The sequence below is a fragment of the Bacillus rossius genome, chromosome 10 (assembly GCF_032445375.1).
Source record: "Bacillus rossius redtenbacheri isolate Brsri chromosome 10, Brsri_v3, whole genome shotgun sequence".
NCBI lineage: Eukaryota > Metazoa > Arthropoda > Insecta > Phasmatodea > Bacillidae > Bacillus > Bacillus rossius.
The window spans coordinates 38,761,361-38,769,523 of NC_086337.1; the positions used below are offsets into that span (position 1 = coordinate 38,761,361).

Genomic DNA, 8,163 nt, shown 5'->3' on the forward strand with positions numbered 1-8,163 from the left:
TTTTTTGCTACAACAATTTTGTTGTTAAAAACTCAAGTTTGAATTGAAATTTTTTTTCCCATTGAAGTGAAATTAAATTTAAAACGGAAACGTTATTCCTAATCTTAGTACCATGAACTAATTATTAACATACTCAATGTATAAAAATTATTATATTAAAGCTAAACATTTTTAAAACCAAATCACACATGCTAATGAAAACCTGCAAAATAATTTACGAAGGAAAAAATGTTGTTGTTTTACAGGGTCTAATTTATGTTTTTAAACATGCAATTTTTTTCTCAAAATTGTAGTTTACTGCTCATAGCACACGTAAAAATGTCCCTCCCGTTAATATCTGTGCAGAAATATCATGACGGACGGACTGAAGGTTGGATTTTATAATTGCTGAGTAAATCCGAATACAGCCTTCAATTTGTATCGGTCTCTTTTACGTATTTTGTAGCTCTTTGTTTGGTGTTTGTCTATTTCAAAATTATTAGTATATAAATGGGGCTGAGTGGTGTCTTGGATGATGACATGAACTTGACAAGAAAATCTCCAAAAATTTCCCTCTTGAGGAGGACCAAATTCAACAAAAAAGTTACAATTACACACATATATATATTACAATTACTTCAGAGGTGTTTTAAAATTATTCACTGTCCGCAAAGCGGCTTAAATACCACCAGTGAGCTGCTGGTGTGGAATTTTGACCTTTCTATCTTCGAGTTTATCATCTTGAATACCTATAATTCAGATCGACTTGAACAAATTATTTAATACAATTTTTATAAAATCTTAAGTTATCTAGTTTTGAGTCCTCGGTTCGAACCTGGGGAGGGACATTTTTAATAATGGTGTCCACAAGCAGACTGCTCCCACTGCTACTACCAAGGATGATATAATATTACTCCAACCAGGATGTCACGGCAGACATCTTAGGCCCTCGTATCGTGTGCTACCACCATATTGGTTATTTTTTACCAGCTGGAGTGCAGTAGTATCAGTCACTTGACCGTCAGCTGTCATAGCATCCGCCATATTGAAATATGTACTTAACTATCAACCAACAATTCGTCAAATTTTCCAAAACTTAATTAAGTCATGTCCTTGTAGTAAACAAAGTCGAATTGCAGTGCAGTACAACTCAACTTAGTTTTCTTTAATAGAATTGGGCATTGGGTAGCATTGTAACACTGCAATTTATTTTAATTCAAAACTACATAAAACTCAGAAGAAAAAAAAGTTTTTTATTTGGCCGTTTTATGAGGTCGGGTCATTTAACATAGAAGTATTTAAAATAATGCAGAGTTGAAATAAATAAATGCAAAATATGTTTTCAACAACATTTATGAACGCGAATCATACGTAGTTTCCACACCCGCCGCTAGATTCGCTGCCGGAGCAGCTACGTCGGCTATTGAATCATTTGATTAGCAGTCAGAAATTTTAAACTGAACGATGAAACGGCGCCGATAAAAGCAAAGAAAAAATACTTGAAAATTAAAAAAAAAAACACCCGAACAGCACCGTGGTTACACATTTCCGCAATATGCGACTTCTGTTCCATTCATGACATTGCTACCAAATGCCGCACACCAGTGTTACATTATACTATTATTAATTACAATGCTTAAACTGTCTGTCCACAAATTTATCAATCTTTCTACTGCGTTCGTCTCTTACCGCCACCTCAGTCATAACAACACACTGCCTCACTCGTCCGCCGCGCACACAACGTAGTCCCGATTGTTTCGGTCCTCGATGCACCACTCTTCAAACACGAAGCCCGTCGCTCGTTATCCACACTCACTCGCCCTCTTCTTTTCACTGTCCAGGCAGGTTTATACACCTCTCAGCTCCTGCTTTGGAAAGGTTTTGCAGCTGTTTGAATTGTCGCGTCAACAATTTCGACTCGACACCCGAAGCACCAAGAATAATGGCGTCCTAATTACGTGGCTCTGGAAACGGGAGAACCCTCGGGTCGCGATTACCGCGCTGGCGAGAGACGGGCGGGCGCCACATGCATCGCGCCTCCCCGGCCAGCCTCGTAGTATAAAATGTATGTCCCGGTTCACGGTTCGGGAGCCGATGTCCGCCATCTTAGAAGATCTATGTATGACCTTTGCCCTTGTCCGCCATTTTGAAATCGGTTCCCCCACTCACATAATGTTGCTCTTTTGTCACGTAGAAACTTTCACCATTTTGGATTCTGACATCACAGCCGCCATCTTGGATGTTACAGCGGCCATTTAGTTTTCGTCCACTGGAGGCCGCCATAATGTCCACCATCTTTGTTTCTGCTATTGGTTCCTAGAATCTGCATCACACAATGTACGGTCGATGTTCTATTACCTACCAATGTTGTTATAGCCCCCATCGACATATTAAATTGAATTTTTTATACAAAATACATTGGAAGCGAGGTGAATCGAACCATGACTACCTCTGGGTTGGAAAACATACACATGGCAATCGAAACATTTAAAAAGACTCAGAATTAAATAAGGTATATAAAAATAACTCACATTCGAACGTGTATTTTTTTTTTAATTTTAAGGAATAATAGCATCACCTGCTAGAGGGTGCTGCCGCCAACTGTTATTTTCAATACTAGTAAACAGGAGCGATAGTTAAAACACTGCTAGAGAGCGATCTTGTTTTCAGTAATCGTTACAAGGAGCGCTAGTGTGTGTCACATAGTGCACACATCGCAATATTAGCAATAATATTTGTACCTGTTAGAGTGCAGTAGTATTTATTACCATGGCATATGGACATTTCGGTCTTGGCCAGATTTGGAAAATTTTTAATATTGACCTAGAAATTAAGAAAAATATCACATTAATTTACTGATTGATTTCACTCCTTCCTTGTCAATGCAAAAATTTAATTTAATGTCACCTCAATTTCTCAAAAAAGTGACAGGTCCAAAAAATTAAATGTGTTCATTTTTAACAAATAAAATATTATTACTTAAAATTCTACACTGCTACAAATACAAACAAGCGTTTCTCGATTTCTACAGTCTTCCTTGAGTGTGAAGCGAGTCCTTTACATGCCTGTATTTTCACGGCAGCTCCAAATGACAGTCGATCACCAAATATAGCACACAGTTCTCAGTTTCGTTAAAAGGACAGTGCCAGAAGTTGTTGCTTCTTGAATATTGATTTCACTGCTGCTGTAGACACTACACACATTAAAGTGTCAAGATGATGGATCCTTACTGCCACAGCCAGTGGACCATGAACGGCGAACGTGCCATTTCTTTTGAAAAATAAAATAATATGGCCATTCCGTGCCATTGAAAAATCTTGACTATTGATAGTAATGGGTAAAAGTAAAGCTAGATGTTATTAACTTAAAAACTTTTTATTTGCAACTCAAAATGTTAACTATTTTATGTTTATTTAAATAAAAGAAAATGTTAGTGTGATTTTTGCTGTTGCGTGCAGGGACGGCAGCGGCGACCGGGGCTCCAACTACTCTGGCTCGGGGAGGCACCCGCAGGGTCCGGCCATGTACAAGTCAGACATGGACTCGCGGTCCTACACGCTGCCCCAGGAGTTCAAGTCGCCAGGGTCGGTGCAAGGTAAATTGACGCCCTAGGCGAAATACCTTAATGCCCCCCCCCCCTCCCCGGACACCACCAAAAAAATTTCCCTTCCTCAAAATACATCACGTAAGCCTACGATTTTGTCAACAATCAAATGTAAGTAGGCTTGTGTTTTTTTTTTTACTTATTACAAATCATAAACAGGTCACCGTGAACTTAAAATAATTACTTATATAAATATAAACATTCCAAACATCCAATTTCATCTAGTTTCAATAATCGTTAAACATGTTGCATCAGCTGTTATGTGTCGTGCTGCGCCGCCCCCAGCTACTTGGCGCCCTGGGCGGTTGCCTAGTTCACCTATATGGACGCGCCGCCGGCCCTGCAAGTCGCGCAAGGCTCTCCGCTCAGAGCACTTTGTCGCCTCCACCAACTCCAGCGATGGTGAGCCGCCAATTTAACGCTGTGTCTGGAATACAGGACCAGGAGCGTACGCAGAATTTAATTTCCTAGGGTGGGGGGTTCCTTTGAAATTATTTCCATTTGTTGGTGGGAGTGAGACTTTTTTAGGAATTTTGGGAGGGGGGGGGAGGGATATGTGTGTGTGTGTGTGTATATATATATATATATATATTTTCTCCCCTTGTTCACCTCTCTCTTCCAGCAAACACCCTTATGGAAGGAAAATAAGTTTGTCCCTGTCATTTAATGTGCAAATTTTGAAACCTCACTACTAAAAAAAAGTAAACGAATATCTTATATTAGGCTCATAGTTTGTTACTTTTAGCAGACTGCAAGCTGAACTGGAGTCATGTGGCAAACGGTTTCGATGCAAGTTTTTAATATTATTCATTTCTGAAAATAATGATTCACAAGGATACATGGATGGAAATATTGTTCAGAGAGCTAAATATGTCTGGAATTGAATTCCACTATTCCATAATTTGGTATTGGCCATAGTCGTTCTATCAAATTTGATAAATTTTTCAATCCATACTGAGCCAGACTGAAAGTCAACCAGTTGATTTTCAATTTCTTCAATCTCAGACAAGTTTAATTTATCCAGTGAAGTCACATCAGTTTACACAATAAATTTGACTGTTTCCGATAATGCTTTCAACTGACAAAATCTGGCTGAAAATTCATTAATTTATGAATGAATTACTGATTTAAATGCTTTAGTGACTATTTGTTCGTGTACATCTTTGGTAATTTTTTTTCTAGTTTGGGAAATACTTGTAGTTTTTGGTAGCATTATCATTACTGTAAACCTGCAATTTAGCCTCAACAGTACGAATGAGATCTATCATGATGATAATCGTTTTATTTGGATGTGGAAGCTTTTGTGTTCAATTAACTGAAATGCTGGTACAAGTCTTTAAAAACATTAATTCTGAAAGCCACATAATATCCATTAATTGAGGGAATTGTTAAATCTTCCCCTCAATTTGTAAAAACAGCCCGATTTCTTCCAAAAAATCATTAAAGTACGTTACCACAACTCAACCAGGGAACATTCATTATTATACGTGAGTAATCCATTACATATACACCAAGTGGACTTCAACAAAGCATCTAATTTTCTTTTATTTAAAACCTGAAACGATATGACATTCACTATTTTTGTGACTACTGCCATTATATTTTCAAGGGAGAAAAAACCACCCTTAGCACACAAGGCTTGTTGATGAATGATGCAGTGGAATTCAAGAATTGCATGTCCTATGTGTTTGAAATGTATTGATGAAACCATTTTTTTTTGCCCACTATAAAATTATGGAAATTTTTTAAAATAAATCAATTTATTTCTCAGCGAGTGATTTTTTAACAGCTGTACAAATATCTGTACCCTTGGTAGTTGTCTGCAACGATGTTAACACAATTCTTCTTTGACATTGTTAGCAACGCAATATTGAACCAAAATCACTAAATGAGCATATTTTGTTGAGACATAGTGAAATAAAAGAAGACGTGATATCATTTTTTGTTGTTCATTTACATTTTCAGGATTCTGTCTTTTATTGTGTTTCTAGATAAAGGAATATCTTTATCTTAAAAATTCATCCTCATTGAAAGGTTTACCATGCTGTGCATTGAAACTTGCGATATTTGTACAACAATCCTTACTGACATATTTAATCATAGACTTCGACTGTCTATTCCTTTTGCTCTGATACTTTTTAACAAAGATATTTGTCATTGGTTTCATAATGCCAATTTACAGCCAATGTTCTACATACCACTGTTCCTAAAACAAACACACATTTGCGCTTTATCACCTTGATTAATCATGCCATATTCCTCAGTCCACCAACATTGAAAGTGTTTTTATTGACACTTAGATTGCACTTATTGCTTTTCTATTGTTGGAAAACTGGCCATACCAAAGGATACAATTTAAAAATGAAATGATTGCTCACTGTTACCGTTCTGACACCAATACAGTCACACGTCAAATATATACAATTTTTTTTCCAATTAACATAGATTCTTAAATTATTGGCGTGCCCGAATTATTTTGTTGTGTGCCACCACTGATACGCCATCCGTGTTCTAGGCCATGGTTATATACTCAAGGTCACTTGTATACCAATATGTGAGTCAAAACAAGGATTATCTAATTTAATATTAAGTAACTGCCTATAGTTAAGCCACATTGTTCCAAATGACTATTTTTTAACAGACACTTGCAGGTAGTAACTTTCTGCCATAGCTTTTCCAAATGTAACTAAGATATGAGTCGGGTATTGCTGCCTGCATGATGTCAACAAGTGGTGATCACAGAGAAGAAGAATCTGGAAATAAAAGTTTGTTCTGTAGGTTAGTGTAGTACTAATACTAAGAAAGTAGGATAATTTAAGATCCAGATTCATTTGAGATTTGTAAGGGGGGAGGAAGCATTAGCCCCTAACCCCCCCTCTCCCCTGGATCTGCCATTGGTCTTAAGGAGTTACTTGACATTTTGTATACTCTCCTTTATGTGATGGTATTCCTCAGACTTACCAAGACATTAAATCAAATGCCATTGTAGCGGATGTACGAAATACAGTTTTGTTTGGTATGTACAGGTTTATGTTGCCACACATGAGTCCGCCATCTTTACCCAAATTCCCTTCATTTTTTCCCCACAAAATTACTCCTACCAATTAAAAAAAAAACGCTAGCTATAGAATTTAAAACTAAGGTAGTTTAAATTTATAACCCAATAATTCCCTTGTTTATTTGTAAGTAACAGAGGAGCTGGGTGTACGATGCAAGTTCAAACCCACCGGTTATACAAAATCCAGATGTGGATAAAAATCTAATGCGGACCTCATGTTCAAGCATTAAAATGATGCATGGTAGAAACTTTTCTGTCCAACTCAACTCTTCTCCTGGACCATCATCTTTGTTCTCGTAAGCAGTTGCAGTTTGCCCAGCAAAGGAAATGACACTGGTGGCCTTTGAAGGTTGGGAAGGAACATGCGAATATACTAACAGAATATTTGTTTTGTACAATTAACATTTACACACCCCCTATTACTTTGGCCTTCTGTTCTGGATGTATAATATGTAATGTACACATTTATGTTCAGCTGTTATATAAGGCTAAATGGTACAGTTTTGTGACAGAAAGCCTGGTCATGCAACAGTTAGTACCTTTTCCATTTTAATGGTTCCCTAATTTATGCCCATGAAATACTCTTTATTACAAAGAAAAGCTTTAATTTTTTTTACTTATGTGGCAGCAAATGTAATTACAAAACAAAGCCAGAGTTAGAGAAGTAGTTTGGCGCAATTACTACAGTAGAAAATAGTGTGATTGTACTTAGTAATGTGTATGGTTGAAAATGCATACTTATAATTTCGATGCTGTGCTCATGGTGAAGTATATGTGCATGCAGTTTGAAATTTTTTTTTGCTGTTTTGGTTTTAGAACAAAACCGCAGTTGCAGAATATGGAGGATACCTTGAGACGAAACGAAATTAAATGAAGGGTGGTCATCATGTCTAGCTAAACAGTGATGTCTTTACAAGGTGGCCAGAAAAGAGTTGTGGTTATATTTTTTGTTATCAAGCATAAAGAATTTCCTACCAACCAATACATACAGAAAAAACTTCAGGCTTATTGGAGTTATGTAGGAATTAAAGAAAAAAAAAAGCATTTTGACTGTATCCAAATAGTTTCTCTTTTTTTCAAACCTAAAGTAGCATGACATATTTTGCATAACTAAAATACGTCACTATTTTTTTTTCTTCCATGTATTTCTGATTATGCATGACAGGTTTTTGAAAGGGTAGTTTGCTCAAAGCTGACATCTTAGGTTGTCTTTATAAACTATGCAAGATGTTCAGAAATCACTTTTATGGTACCGGTTTATTAATTACGCAAGGCAATAGTGTTCTGTCTTCCATTTTCACCAACCATATATTAAGAGAACGATTCCAAAAACTTATACAGACGCAGACTTTGTGCATGGCAGCCAGTGATAAAATAACTTTTTAAAATCAAATTATTAACTTCTTTGTTTTTATGATAAATCAAAAGAAGCCCATGGTAAAAGTATGTTTTCTACTGTTTAACATTTTTAAGTTACAGGTAAAGACCGGAAAAATTGGAGGATTCATTTTGCGATGGACTA

General features: G+C 36.6%; 1 protein-coding gene across 1 annotated transcript in view; it reads left to right on the forward strand.

Moving 5' to 3' along the window:
- The window catches only part of LOC134536004 (zinc finger protein Xfin-like), a 68,665-nt gene extending 60,757 nt beyond the window's left edge, over positions 1–7,908 (forward strand). Inside the window, exons 5-6 of the transcript XR_010075742.1 lie at positions 3,438–3,574; positions 7,458–7,908. The gene's annotated coding sequence lies outside the window, so the exon portion shown is untranslated. The remainder of the gene's footprint in view (positions 1–3,437; positions 3,575–7,457) is intronic.
- The last annotated feature ends 255 nt before the right edge of the window (positions 7,909–8,163 follow it).